This window comes from Artibeus jamaicensis, unplaced genomic scaffold (genome assembly GCF_021234435.1).
Source record: "Artibeus jamaicensis isolate MK-2021 breed Jamaican fruit bat unplaced genomic scaffold, CSHL_Jam_final contig_1016, whole genome shotgun sequence".
Classification (NCBI taxonomy): domain Eukaryota; kingdom Metazoa; phylum Chordata; class Mammalia; order Chiroptera; family Phyllostomidae; genus Artibeus; species Artibeus jamaicensis.
The window spans coordinates 7,583,168-7,598,786 of record NW_026521195.1 but is presented as its reverse complement, the minus strand read 5'-3'; positions in this window follow the sequence as shown (position 1 = coordinate 7,598,786).

Genomic DNA, 15,619 nt, shown 5'->3' with positions numbered 1-15,619 from the left:
GAGACCGCACCAGAGGCAGCCAGTGCAGCCCTTCTGGATAAGCAGAGGGAGGGGGGAAAGAGAGGCAGAGAGAAAGAGAGAGGGGAGGAACGAGCCCAGCCTAGTTCTTTCAAGGTAATGGGAACCAGTGGGGATAATCAGATCTTAGTCATGCTTCCTCACTGCGGACGGAATGTGCTTGTCTCATTACTGGGCACAGGGGCATGGTCCTGGTGTAACTCTTCTTTTTTATGGAACTCTGATAACTTTTGCATCATACCAGCCCTGTTCACTAAGGAAGCCAAACAAGGTGTCTTATATATCTTAGTACCATTCATCCATTCATTCATTCATCCGCCCATCTAATGCCAACGGAAGGCCTACTATATGCTAGGAATTGAGAGTCAAAATAAAATAAGACTGGGATCCTTCCTTTGAGTAGTTCTCAGACTCTGGGGGAGACCAGTGTAAACCATTAATGACCCACAGAGGGGTAAGGGCAGTAACTGAACTTGGGGGGTGGGGCCATGGGAACACAGTGGCAATGGGGATCAGCTCCGTCTGCAGGAGACTCTTCGGGAGGGGGTCCTGGAGTGGCGTCTCTGGGCTTGGGACACATCTCAGGGGGTGAGCTTTCCATCTTGTTTCAGCTCCTGTCACCCCCTGAGCAAAACTTCGTCCACATCTACAGGAAGCTGGGTCAGATTGTCTTGTTCCTACTCCCCCTCCAAGTGCCCCCAGCCCTGCCCGGTTTGAGCTGTGACTAGATTTGACTGTTGTGAATCGGGGACTGTGTGGGGCGTGCTGGGGTCCCCGATTCACAACGGTCACTCTTCCTAAAAGCTGAGGAGGGGAGGCCACATTGTACACGTAGCGTCCCCCTGGGAAAACACCAGCGTCGTCCATCTTCCCTGCTCCTTGGCCAAAGACAGCCATGCATAGACCTTGGTCAACTTTCTTTGGTGGGGACCACGCTCAGTTTTCCCCAGGACAGGGCCTGCCCGTCAATATTCTGTCATGATTGCTTTTAGGGCACAGAAAAAAGTTCTGACTTAGGGGGAAGACTCTGTAACCTTCAGGAGGAGGAGGGAGGGCCTGGCCCCAGGACACAGACACATTCGGGGAAGCCCTGTGTGACCTCGGATCACTTTTTTCCTCCCTTCTTCAAAACCATACCATCCAATATAGGAATGTGGTCATTTCATCAAGCATTGTCCTCTCCATGTGGCATCTCCAAGATAATACCTTTAAGATATATGCCTGAGGGCAGAAGCTCGGCCTTCCAGCACCTTGGCTCCTGGGGAGCTCTGAGCCTAGTGTGCAGGGTAGTGGGAGATGCATGGCCGCTTCTGGGCAGAGTCAGTGAGGAGAGTGCCCGGAGCCAAGTGCCCAGAGTCCCGCACCCTCCGAGCTGCAATGGAGCTGGACCACAGGCGGAGCCCGGCCCCAGGGGCCGTGCAGCCCCGGTCCTGGGCTGGGCGCATTTCCCACTCTCACTGGCTCGGCTCAGGAGCTGGCTGCAACCAGCCGGGATGCTGAACTGCTCACTTGTTCTGTCGCCCACAGGAGCACTGCGGCCCTTCCCTGTGGGTGAAGTCTAAATTTAGCCCCAAAGAAGCTGCCTTCCCATTTTTCTGGAGAAAAGCTCCTTTCACTGGAATGGGCCTCTGCTTTGATTAAGTGAGAGGACCCACATCTGGGAATATGTAAACTTTATTGTCCTTGGATGACAAAATGGTTTTCTTGCCTCCTGCTTTTCCACCTTTGCAGCCCGGAGCGTGACTGTCTTTGCTAATGATCGTGCTGGCCAGCGAGAGCCACTTCACCGTGGACCGGGCTCCCAGGGCCTGTGTCCCAGCTGGGGCTGACCCCTGGGGACCTCCTCTTGTCCCCACTTCACCCGGTGAGTCTGCGCTCTGCCTGCAGGCACACCAGAGGGCAGGAGGCTGGGTCTCCTGTGTGATCCTGGAAGAAGGCAAGACCCTAGCTTGGACCCCCTTGGACTCCCACAAGAGGCCATGAAACACCATAGGGCTTCCCTTGCAGCTCCTGGGTCTGGGGTTTCAGATGTTACCCTGGGTCCACGCTGGAATGAATGGGAAAGGCACCAGCCCTAAGGGGTTCTCTGGGCAAAGAAAGGCTTCGAGCCCTTCTCCCGGCCCAAAGCAGGTGCCTCCCACCCTAGGGCCCCTCCGCTGTTGGCGTCTTTGTGAATTGTTTGGGGAGCTGACAAGTGAACCTTCCTTTAAGTCAATGTCTAGTTCATGGTCATGTCCCTTTCCATAAATATTTCCTTTGGTGTCTAATGGTACAAGCTCTGGTTAACTCATCTGAGGTAGGAACTCCGAAATATGGGGCAGAGAGCGGTGCACTTGGATTCAGAGAAGCTGGGTTGCTGGGTGGTCTGGTTTTACAGCTTATTAGCTGTATGACAGGGAGCAAGGCACCTTCTCCAAACTTCTGTTTCCTTGTCTGGAAAACAGCACTAATAAGACTGTACGCGCAGCTCTGTGGTCGGCCACAAGCGAGAAGATGTACATTTCCAGAAGCTTTTCATAGAAGTAGACGACTTTCTCCGTGAAGGGATCTGGGCTGGTAGTAAATGCCTGTTTGGATTTGATTAGTCTCTCCCGCCACCCCGTGAAAATCTCTTTTCTCCCAAAGAGCCCCTCAAGGACATGGGGGTGCTCAGCAGATCCGGGGAACTACTCAGAAGGAAAGCAGGCCAAATCTGGTGTATTTTCTGTTCAGTACTCAGAGTTTGGTCATTTTTCCAGGCTAGTCTGCATAGCACTCAACATTAGGACTGAAATAAGCTTTCCCATTTAACCAGAACTGATGGACCAGAAAGAAATTAGACCAAGTCTAAAAGAGACTGGGCTCTGTGCGAGGAGGCATTGGAAAGATACCTCCTGCCGTCATTTTCCAGGATGGGCTGGGCAGCCCCCAGAAACTGTCAGTGTGGAAAGAGCTCGGGAACATTTTACAAGCTAGTAAAACACAGTGAGACGGGTGATAGATTCTCTGGAATTTATCTGCATGGTTGATGTCACTTTCTCAGCACAGGGAGCCAAACTGTCTCCATGTCTGTGGCCCCTTTTTGCAATTGTTCCCTTGTAGTTAATCCCAAGTGACCCTTTAGGCCACTTCCCTGTCAGGAGTTGGGGTTTGTGACAAGAAGTGGCCCTTTCTGGGCCCCGACAGTTGGCAAGGCAGCTCTTCCCTCAGCCTGAACCAGAAAGGAAATTGACGGCTTCCCTGGGCTGAGACCCTCCCCCCTGCAGATGCAGGTCCCGGCTGTCCAAGCCGCATGTTTTATGTCTTTGCCTCTACTAGTCGTGATGGCTGGCGCCCTTCCCAGCTAGGCACCATCCAGAGGGACTCCACCAATTTTCTGTCCCCAGCTTGGAGGGCAGTCAACAGGGCAGCACCTGGCTCTCGTGCAGAGTCCCTGGCTTTGTCGTGGTCCACGATGTCACATCACCCTTCCTAAGCTTCAGTTATTACAAAAGGATGTTCATTTTAATTTGGATATTTGGAGGATGTGGCAATCAAGTCAGAGAGGGGAGGGGCAAGGGAGACTTGGGTACCTACGAAGAGGCAGGCACTTAAATATTTTATAAGATTTTATTTATTTATTTATAGAGAGAAGGGTAGGGGGGAGTAAGAGAGGGGGAAAAACATTAATGTGTGGTTGCCTCTCACATGGCTCCTACTGGAGACCTGGCCAGCAACCCAGGCATCTGCCCTGACTGGGAATCAAACCAGCTACCCTTCAGTTTGCAGCCTGTGCTCAATGCACTGAGCCACACCAGCCAGGGCTGTACTTAAATATTTTAACACAGAGCCTCACAGTTAGCTCTCAGAACAACCCCCTAGACTAGGACAGTACAAACCTATGTTGCAGATCTGGAAAGCAGGGTTTGCAGAGCTAAAAATACACTGGAAAGTTGTATGGCTTTTTCTTGATTCTCTCGTGGGGTTGGCTCTCCACAGAGGTGGTGTCGTCTTGTGCTTGGGGGGATTTGGACAATCATCCCAAAGTCACAGTAACAGGGACCTGCTGAGACCCCAAGTGATGTACCAGCCCCCTTGAGAGGGGAAGGAACCTAGCAGCACTGTGGAATTTTCTAGGCAAACCACTCTCTTCTTCTCCAACAGGAGACTTGGGGACAGACAAACCTGCCTCTGGGACAGGGTGACCCTTCAGAGACCAGCTGCTGTCAAGAAGGCCCTCCAGATCCCCAAGCTGGGTGCCAGCAGTGTTCCAGAACCTGGATGCTGCCCAGCCAGCCCTGGGAAGCAGGCTCTCCAGCTGGCAGGGCCCTGGCATGACTCATCCGGCCCAGGAGCCGAGCCTCAGCAGCACGCCCTCCTGCCTCAGGGCATGGCCGGGCTGGTCCCCTGAGAGGGAGCATTCCGGAGGTGGCGGGTCCAGCTGGCATGACCCCTGTGCTCCACAGCTGCCTTCTCAGCCTGCAGCTCAGTCCCCCAGGACTTCAGGGGTGGAAAACGATTCTTTCTCCTGAAGTCATGTGACCGAGCTGACCCCCGGGGAATTCTGCGACCCTCCTTCGGTTGGAGACAGCAAAGACATTTATGCTCTGGAGACAGGCACCCCTGGGGTGTGAGGTGGTGACCCTGGGGAGCAGCTGCCACTTGCTGTCCTCAGGCAAGGCCTGCCACTTTCCGACCTGGTGCCGACCTTCCCTGGAGTGGCGGCCACTCCCCTGCCATTTGCTCCTGCAGTCGGAGTGGGACAGATGACGCCATGGCACATTTGGGTGTGCTGGAGTTTTGACAAATTCCAAGGAACATCAAAGTGCAGAGCCACAGCCAATACATCATCATCTGTCACCAGGGCCCCCACCCCCGATTATCACATTAAAGCAGCCATGGGCACATTTCAGCTAGAGCTCAACAGACGCCTACTGGAACTCACCATTTCTCCTTCCAGAGCTAAACAAATACGGCAGTGGTTACATTCAGAACCTCTGCTCTCTGGTCTACATTCAGCAGCTGAGCCCTTCATCACACATGCACACACACATGCACACATGTGCTTGTGCACAAAGCATGCACACACACACTTCCGTGCTCCAGAACACCAGATTGTTGAGATTAGGTAGCTGGAAAGCAGAGTTGGAGTCCAATCTGAGCTCTGTCACATCATAGCTTGAGATCTTCGGTGGCTGGTTAACACTTCTGGGGCTCAGTTTCCTTGGGGCAAAATAAGGACAAGGACAGACCGCTCCTTGTCCAAACTCATCAGTTTAGTCGGTAGAACAGCTTGGCTTTCATTTGCTGGGGAACATGGACAGTGTTTGCTGGTCATCCTGTTGCGTGTTGATTTCTTAATGGGATTTTTGTGCGTGACTTTGAGGGTCCAGAGAAAACATGAAGTCTCTCTCCCACGAAAGACTTGCTGAGCAGTGTTTGTGAGTGGTGGTGTGGCGGCCACTCGTGGCTTGAGTTCCAGATTACAAAGGAAAACTTGCTGGGTTGGTATTTCCGTGGGTAAATTCTCACGGGGGGGGGGGTGGCAGCAGAAGGCAGCTTCAGAAGGAGCCTTTGCTGATCTTCAGAACGATTTCCCCCAAACTCTGGAGCATCCAAAAAAAGCAGTGTTATCTGCCAGAATGTCCCAGAAAGAACAACAGGCATGTGAATTTGATGCCACATGATCAGGCATAAGAAATGTCACACTTCTTTTATTACTTTAAATTACATTTGATATGCTATTGTAGCTAGGCTGCTGGGGGAGGGGCTGGTGGGAAACTTAGTCCCAGACTCTCCTGGAACACCCCCTCCCCCCAGTCCTGCAAACACCCACCCGGAGCCCCCAGGTGGACCTCAGGTGGGTCCTCTGTTCTCTGGTCCATGTGTGTGGCTGCTGATGTGTCACTTTGCCAGGCCCACATTGTCCTTGAAGGCTGGTGGCTCTACCATCTCTTGGCAAGGCTTTACCATGACTGGGGTTTCTCCCTGAGGCCCTGCCACCTCCACAGAGGGCTTGCAGGGAGGTAAAACCTCTGTACCTGGGGTGACAGGTCTCTATCCCTGCCCAGACCTAGAGCAGGCCCTAGAATTCTTTCCAGGATTTCTTCTCTGATAAGACAGCCCCCTTGATCTTTGGGAGAAGAGACTCAGTGATCTCCTCCCAGAGAGCTTGTGGGAAGACAGGAGGGCTCTGCTCCGGGGCCAGGGGAAGATAAGTTATCTGGGTTAACAGAATTGCCAGTGCTGTTACCAGCTGAGTGTGATAGGACTGGAGGGTGTGTTTAGAGACTTAATGAGGGAAATGCAGGAGAGAGATGAAAGGAATCACACCTGAAACTGGGTCAGATTCTGGTCCCTCTAAAATGCCTGCTTCCTTCTCCCATTTCTGCTCTTAGAAAGTAACCGGGGTTCAGGAAGAGAGAGGCCTCAGGGAGCCCCAGAACCGGCCCAAAATCCTGCCTGCCACTGGCACAGCACCCATCTCTTTGTAAATCTAGAAGGGAAATCTAGAAGTCTTGCTCCAGGGATCCAACCCAACCCTCGCAGCCGCTCTGCAGTGGGCGGGGCAGTTGTGATCCCATTTTCCAGACTAGACACCTGCGGTCCCAGTGGTTTAAAAGACTTGCCCAAAGCTGAAGGCAGGGCAGGAGGAGGCAGCCAGGTCTCCTGACTTTTTCTTCAGACTTCCCGATCTTGCTCCCAGAGTTAGGACTGTGCTCTGGCTACCTCCACCGGCGACTTGCCTTCTGCTGGTGTCTGGTGTTCTAGAAACTTGTGATACAGTTTGTCTACCTCTTGCTCTTATGCTATTCTTTGCTCCTTTCAGGAAGAGAAGCTAGAAGTAGAACATATTCCAGACTTGGGTTCCCATCTGCCGGGCCCCAAAGACTAGACCACAGCCCACGTGGTGCCAGCTGTGCGTGCTTTCACGTAGTGACAGGAGGGGTTTATAAAACTATTAATTCACGTCTCTGGGAAGAATGGCAGGAAATGTATTTCTGACTACTTAGAAGTGACTCATTCTGGGACTATTTGAAAAATATATATTATTTTTATCAGTAAGTAGAATTGTCTATAGTCAATGTTATCTCGTCACACGCAGGGATCCTAAGATCCGATTACCATTTCCCTAAAAACAACCCACAAAAAGCCTGGGGGAGACAGAGCCCAGCGCAGCCTCTGCAGGGCTCCCCCTCCCTGCCCCCCAGCTCCCGCCGCACTGATAACGCTCTGCCCTCCCCCCTCCCCCGAAATAACCGAGTGCAGATAAGAAAATCCGCATTCAGTTCTCAGTAATTTCCACAGCCCGTGAGATAGTAGGATCAGAAGAGATTCCATAACCAGAAAATCTTGGCTGATGTTTCACCCTTTGGAAGCCAAAAAAAAGGAAGAAAGAAAAAAAGAAAAACTAAGGAGTGCCTCAGAGCCTTTCTTAGAGGGCTTTGTTGAAATAGGGCTTTTGAATATTTAAATGGAAACAAAGGATGGCCAAGAGTTGCTACTCTTCAATCATTGCCCAGTCAACTATCAGACTATGCAAAGCATTTGTACAGGAAGTACCTACCGCACCCAGTTTTCATTAGCAGGTACTTGGTCTCCCCAGTTTGAAGCAGAAAAATTCAGCTCTGCTGTCAGCCAGTGGGAACAGGGACACTCCCTCCCTGCTCGGGTCACCAGGCTCCCTGAGCAGGTAAGCCCAGTGAAGCTTCGTGGCCTCCAGAGTGACGGTCAGGGAGCAGGGATCCCAGGCGGAGAGTGATGGCCGAGCCCGGCCAGCGTTCTGCACTTGCTCCATTCGAGGGAGCGGTCCCAGATCTTTCTCTCCCACACAGTCCCTGGGTTTGACACTTCCTGAGAAAGCCAGGCTTGTCCCCTCGTGTGGCCTAAGTCTGGAATGCAGCTCTTCCTGTTGGGAAGACAGTGGTCTTTATGGGAAAAGCGTGGACTTTGAAGGATGCAAGAGAGTGGCAGGCACAGAACCCCTGGCTCAGGCATCGCTGGGGCTAGACTGGGTCTGCCTGGGGTGCAGTGGAGGCGGAAGTAGGGAGGACATAAGGGAGGGAGGGTACAAGGTAGTCTGGGGGAGGCAGCCAGGGTTTCCAACGGAAAATCCAGGCTTGGGATTCTGGGCCATATCCTATTGGTCTTTGCCACTCACAGTGTGGTCCAAGGGGGAGCAGCATCTTTGGCACCGGAGAGCTTGTTAGAAATGCAGAATCCCAGGGCCCACCCAGAGCCACTAAATTGCAATACGTGTTTTCATAGGAACCCCCCAAAATTTGTATCTTCACTCAAGCACTGCTGTAGGCTAAGAGGGAGCAAAAAAATTTTGGAACTGGGGGGACAGGATGGCAGAAATGCTTGGGAGGGAGCCCGCAGCATCCATCCAGGTGTGAGCAGGAGAGGTGGACCCGAGGGGCCTGCCTCCCCTCAGGTGGCAGCCGTCTGGTTGGTAATCAGCCCGACCTCAGGAAAGGTGTGTTTAGGGGGCGGGCATCCCAGGATCCGTGTTTTCAAAGTCAGGTTTCACTGCCGTGGCTGGTCCTGCGCCTGACCCCTGGGAGCTGGGGGAGTGCAGAGGGCTGCCGACGCTCCTGGTGGCGCCTGAGCTCCAGGGAGGGTTTCCTGCGGCTGCAACAGATTGTGGGGTCTGCCCCCAGCTCCACGGGGACCATTTTCTCTCAGGCTCAGATCTGGCAGCCAGTTCCTGAAACCGGACAGCCCTGGCCCACGGACAGGGCTTCCCATGAGGTATGAGGGGGGCTGCCTTCTGCCCATCTGTTTGACCACCGCAGCCCCGCAAACAGGAGGGCCAGACTGAGGTTCTGAGCCTCTGGCCCTGGGAGCGGGTGGTCCAGGGCAGTGGACAGAGGCAGTGAGCTGGGTCTCGGCGGGTTAGGTCCGCATCTGCAGTGGGAAAGAAAGGCCAGCTGATGTGACAGAACTCTTTCAACTGCATGAGTCTGGCCCCCAGTTTTGAGAGAAACAGGTGTGAACTTAGTTGTCAGTTACTCACTGCCTTTCCCAATGGCTGCTGTGTGATTTGGGTCAGTTTACGTACCTCTCTGGGTCTTGGTCTTCTCTCTAAAACAGGGGTGTCAAAGTCATTTTCACCGGGGGCCGCATCAACCTAAAGGTTGCCTTCAAAGGGCCGAATGTAACTTTAGGACTGTATGAATGTAACTGCTCCTTAACAGTTAAGCAAGAGCTGGGCGCTGTCACCAGGTAGAAACAAGGTGCCGGGCTGGATAAAACAAGGTGGAGGGCTGGATTCGGCCCGAGGGCCTCGTGTTTGCCACCTGTGTTCTAAAAGGAGAGGATAGTAGCATCTGGAAGTTTGTGTGAGCCCTTAGTTGTCAGTTACTTCCTGCCTTTCCCAATGGCTGCTGTGTGATTCGGGCCAGTTAATGTACCTCTCTGGGTCTCAGTCTTCTCTCTAAAAGGAGAGGATAGAAGCGTCTTGTTGAAGGTTGTGTGAGCCTCTAGAACTACCTGGTGCACGGAGGGCTCACTGATGTGAGTTACCTACCCTTCTTTCCCTTCTTTGGAGTCACTACCTCTTGCTGCTTCTCGCAAATAAGCTTTTGAATGAAATAGTTCCTGTCCAGTAATTCAGATCAACCCAAGGGAAGATAAGTCTTAAATACAGGACTTTTTTGAATCTGAAGACCACAGTGTGAATACATGTGACCATTTGCTGAGACCAAACCGTTTCCTAGAATGCAATCATTAGGGGGCCTGCTTTATGAACAGGCCTGTGCGTTTTTAAACGGGTTAGTTTTCTGATAGCAAGTGGGTTCTCCTAGGACACGAATGTAACTGAACAGTTGGTTGCCATGCCTACGGTTTACGTGTTGCCCACCACGTGCTTTTTTCTGCGCCTGCCCACGTGAATCGGGACTCTGAGCTCCAGAGCTAACCTCCGGCGATGCGTCCGACTTGTTCTCAACGGGGTCTCAGAAAGCAGCTTCCGCTCCGGCCCCATTTCCTGTTCTTTGCTCTCTGGAGACTGAGAGGTTAGGGGTGCTGTGGAGACAGCTCCCATGCCGTTTCCCCTAACGCAGACTCGGGAACACAGAGCCTCCTTGAAGGACCTGACTCCCCTTTTCCCAGGACCATAAAAAATATATTTTTGCTTCCTATCCCAAACACAGCATAACTCACTTCCCACTTTCCTGGGAGACGGTGGTAATGCAGGGAGGCCTGGGGGGGTCCCCGGGATGAAGCGGCTTGTAAAACAACTGTTGGGGAGTCCACATCTGACTTAACCAACATTTCTCAAGATCTGCAGACCAATAAAACTGCTTTCTTGCCACAGTTCAGCTGGCTGATTTACTTCTCTCCCCTGCGGAAGCAGTCACTGCGCACAGCCGTCCCTTTCTCGGGCCGAGAGAATTACAACCCGCAGGGCTCTCTCTGGTGCTCTCTCAGTTTATAAATCGCACGAATTAGGATTTATTGCTGCGCACCCTGCAGAGTCTTATATTAATAAATTGCACCTCATCTGCAAAAGCGTGTGTCTATGGCTCCCTCGGACATAGGCTTACGGCCCTAGAGCTGCGGCCTGTCTGCCTGTGGCCAGCACGCAAGCGTAGCTGTTCCATCGTTCCGAGACTCCGGTCAGGTTCCGTTTGCCTCCATCTGGTGTCCCTCTCCTTAGATGGCTGTGTGTGGGCCCCGATTTCTGGGTTTGACCTCTTCGGGGACGCTGTGCACAAGAGACAGACACATCTGTGTGTGTTTGTGTGGTGGCGGGAGGGTGGCCATGGGTCAGGTTCCAGGGGCTGCAGCGACAAGTGACTGCACACTGGGCGGCTTAACACAACAGGAGTGTATTCTAGGACAGTTCTGGGGACCAGAAGTTCAGAATCTACAGGTCGGCCAGGCTGGACTCCTTTCAGGGGCCCTAGGAGAGGACCTCTCACTCCGGCCTCTTGTGGCTCCTGGTGGACACAGGTGATCATTGGGGGTGGCCACGTCCTCCCTGTCTCCACCCCGTCTTCACAGGGCCACCCACCTCTCTGCAGGCCTCTCCTCTGTGTGATGCGACACTCCTCATTGGGTTTGGGACCCACCCACATTTTCCAGGAGGAGCTCATCTACGGAGCTTAACTCAATTGCAGCTTTTCTAAATAAGGCAACATTCACGGGTCTCGGAGGCTAGGATGTGGGTATGTATTTGGGGGGGGTCACCCCTGAACCCATTACCATCTCTTTAACTCTGCTCAAACTCTCCCCTAGTCCTTCTCCAGCCAGAACAATCCCTCGAGTCTCTGCTGCGGTGTCACCTTCCACGAGAGACCCCAGCTGAACTGCGCTATCAGGCAGAGTCGCTCCCCACCCTGCCTGGGCCCTGTCCTTCCTTGCTTATCGCCTGGAGAGTCTGTTTCCTCAGACCAAGAGCTCCTCAAGGACACAGCAGGGCCTTGTCCTTGGCTCCCAGGGCCAACGTCACTTCTCAGCTTTGCTCTTTGTGGGGACCAAGGTCTTAGTGCCTGGGCCCCGGTTCTCTCTTCCTGTGTCAAAGCCGCTTTCCCGGACTGTCCATGACTCGGCCCTCCATCTGACACCCGCTGGCTGAGCCTGTCTGTCTGGAATTTGCCCCCCACCCCGCAGGTTGCCTGAGCGCCCTCCTTCCTGGACCTAAATCAAACAGGCGGCCCAGCCCAGTTCTTGTGGACGTGCCAGGAGTCCAGGAGTCTTGTTCTGACCAGGTCGGGCCAGGCCTGGAGGTGGCGGATCACATGCTGTCATCTGGGTCTCTCCCATAGGAACTGGGCACATAGGAATTTGGGATAAAGAGTGGTCTAGCTCTTAAAAACACCTTTGGAACTAAGAGACAGGTGCCTTTCTGTGGTGAGCAATAGTGGCATTTTGTTCTGTTGAAGCAGTGGTTTTAAAAGCCTCACCGAGTCCAATCGAGAAAAACCTTATATGGAACACCTGGGAAGTGGGGGGGTTTGTTCCTTTCATTTGTCATAAGCGAAATTCCTTTTAGTTTTTAAGTCTTGCTGCTCTTTTGCCTAAACTCCATGTTTGTTCCCTGTTTTGGGGAGGTGGGGGTTGGAGAAGGGCAGCAGAAGTGGTCCTCAGCCTCTGCTCAGAGGATGTAGGTGGGAGAATTGAGCCGAGTAACCTGAGGCATGACCTTAATAAATCCCTGTTTACCTGATTGTTTTTCTGGGGATTTTACATTTTCTCCAAAAGTAGAGAGCAGAAAGTAATTGCTTAAGTGAAAGGTTTTTTTGGCTGGCTTCTGGGTAACTCCAGCTTCCCTTCTGAAGGGCGAAGGATATCTTCTTAGCAGTAATCAGCCACACCTGCGCAGAGGATCGAGCCTGTTATAAATGTTGCTGTAGAGAGACGTTGTGGCCCCTTTTGGAGGCTTCCCCCTGTTTGAGCACCTGCCGTGAGGTGTGGGTGTTAAGTGTGTGGCCCAGAGTGGGGGTCACCTGGGGGCCCGGGTAGATAAAGCTACCACAGCGTGGACAAGAAAACCAGTGATCAAACCTCAGAAACCTGGGCATCTTATCCCCTCTTATGTCTGACCAGTGCTATGACCTTCTATGACCTTTGGCAAGTACATTTACTGTTATCTGTTTTCTCCTCTAAAAATGAGAGAAGTTCTCATCTCTCACTGCCATCTACAATAGTTACATTAATGCAGTCAGATGTCTTGCAAATGCTTGGTCCATAAAACACTGCACCGAGATCCCATTATTTCCATGATGCGAACCCCAGGAAGAAGCACTAGGTATTTTTGTAACTACTGTTGTTCAGGGGCACAGTTGCTGTTTTATTTACTGATGCTGCTTCTGCTTCGTCGCAGTGAAGTTTGCACTTTGGGGCCCCTCTCAGACAGGCCACCTCTGGGTCACGTCCCTGGCTGGACCAGCCTCCCCTCTGCCTTGTCTGTCTGCAGCCGGCCACGCATCGGTGGCCTGCCCCACCCTGGTACACAGACGTTTATCGTGTTCCAGGGAGGAGCTGGACTCTGCTCCTCTCCCCCCAAATAAAACCTGATGTCTCCCTTGTGTCAAAAAAAAAAAAAAAAAGAAAAGAAAAAGCAGATTACATGCCAGAGAGACACTATATATATAGTTTTTCTTTGACTGCTGGAAAAGATAAGCGGCTGAAAGGAGCCGGGAATTGTTTGCCTATAAATTGAGTGCCAGCAAGTTTATCGCTGAGCGCTGTAGATTATGTGGAGCGGAGCCACCAGGAGGAAGAGCAGGAGGCTACGATAACACCATGATAGCACGACTCCGAGTCCACAGTCAGACCCTCCCTGACTCACCCAACCTGGGGCGGAAAGTGCTCATGTTACAAAACGGCCCGAGGTCCTGGCCCTGAGATGCTTCTGCGTCTCCTAGGCAGTGACATGACCATTGCAAGTTACATTGGTGTGCTTCTTGGCTGGGTCCGATGTCACTTGAGAGGACTGGGTGGGATGGTGGGGATGGCAGGGGCTTCCTCCCACAGGGCATGGTGATGCCCTGGGACCGGAATCCAGGGGGCTGTAGAGCAGGCCGGTGAATGCTTGGTGCAGAATAATATTTGGCCAGGGTGTTCCTTGAACCATGGGACACTTGGAGTTTTCCAGGTCTCCCTCCTTCTGCAACCCTGTAAGTGGCAGGTGATAAATAATTTCTTCAGGCCTCACAGCGCCTGGTATCTCACTGGAGCACCAGGATGCGCCCTACTGGAGACCACCGTCAGGGTGGCCAGTCACATCGTTGGAACCTGGGTGGGGGGACTCGTGAGAACTTCTGTGGACCCCATAGCCTGTCTGCTGGCTCCGTGCTGTTTTTGTGGTGCAGTGGTCTGTCTGCAAGATGGAGCTCTGCTTTCAGACAGTCCTGTGCAGTGGTGGGGAGGCAATCAAGTGGCCGGGGAGGGCAACCCGCTCAAATGCGAAGCACAGAGACATTAATGTGTGGCTGGCCAGCATAAATCAACTCCAGGAGCCTTCCCTCCCTTATCTTGGCAGGGGGGGTGATTTCTTGATAAACCTCCCTCACGACCAAATGGACTTGGCTCAGATTAAGTGTCTCTTGATCATGTAATTTACTCATGTCGTTTCTCATTTGTGACTATACGAGGCTTACAGAAGGGCAGACTCGGTCCCCAATAAAATGGATACTTTACATTCCCCGCAGAGCCTGCGATGCGAATAACCCCCACACTGTAAGACAAGACACATCAAGAGGGGCCCAGGGTAGGTGCCTCTTCCAAAATCTAACAGGGGAACGTGATGGTCACAGACATCCCGGCTGCTCCCTGCTACATTTGACATTAAGCCTAACCCTTCTGGCAAGCAGTCCTCAAAGGTCTCAGCCTTCCCTTGTAAGTGCATCTGTTGTCCCTTTTGGCTCAGGCACCCTTCTCTCGGGCAGTGCCAAAACACTTCAAATTTCCCCAAAGAGTTTATGTATCTGTGCCCCTGGGCAGTGCTGATGCTCACCTCTCTGGCTCCAATGCCTATCTTGTTGGTGAACTTATACTCATTCTTCAAAACCTAACTCAAATCCTGGCTGGTGTGGCTCAGTGGATTGAGCTCTGGCCTGTGAATCAAAGGGGCACCGGTTCAATTCCCAGTTAGAACACATGTCTGGGCTGTGGGCCAGGTGCCCTGGTGTGGGGCATGCGAGAGGCAACCAAACATTGATGTTTCTCTTCCTCTCTTTCTCCCTCCCTTCCTGTCAGTCTAAAAATAAATAAATTAAAAAAAATTTTTACAAACCTAACTCAAATGTGCACCGGTTATAACTTTGGGGGTCACGCATCATCCCGCCACCACGCTGCCACAGACCAAAATGACTCCTCGTCTCTGTGCCTCAGAGAAGACTGTTATTCGTCTAGGGTAGGGCTCATCATCTGCATGGGCGGTGTTTGTTCGAGGTGTGACGAGTCCACTAAACACTTGACTCCTCAAGGCTGAGAACCGCCTTATTCACGTTTATATGCTCAGTAACCAGCACACACTACCGCCTCAGTTTCTTCTGCATCAAAATAATGTATCTGTACCACAGGTGATGGAATGCAGTGCTGATTTCTTAGTCACCGAACAGTGATGAAGGTAAAGTCAGCTCATTCGTAGAGAACTATGAGCATCTCCTACCAGCCGCCTTATGGCACATAGTGAATAAAAGGGAGGAACAAAAAAAGGCTGGCTTGGAGATTTTGTGAATGAGAAGAGAAGCAGGAGAGAGAAGATAGAAGATCATTTTGTGGGGTAATGCTTTGATTTATTTTGATTATTCATTTTACATTTCACTGATGTTCTTCCTTTTTCATCCCCAAAGAGCAGTGACAGTATAGTGGCTCCGCTGTATGTTATTGAAAGGCAGAGCAGCATCGGACTGAGAGTAGGGACACCCAGTGTCAAGTCCTAACTTTGCTGTGAATCATAAGCCATCTTCATTTCAGTCTCCCTACCTGCCACTCAACAAATGCCTGTGCATGGGAAATGAGGTCACCGACAGAGGAGTATCAGGTCCCCCCGCCATGTGCCAGGTGTTTTGCTGGGATCCTTCCAGAGTTATTTCTGAGGCCTACCCACTGCTCTGCAGTTGATTTCATTTTTATCCTCATTTGCAAACGAGGGCTCTGAGGCTCGGAGGGTCCCCCACAGTGAGCT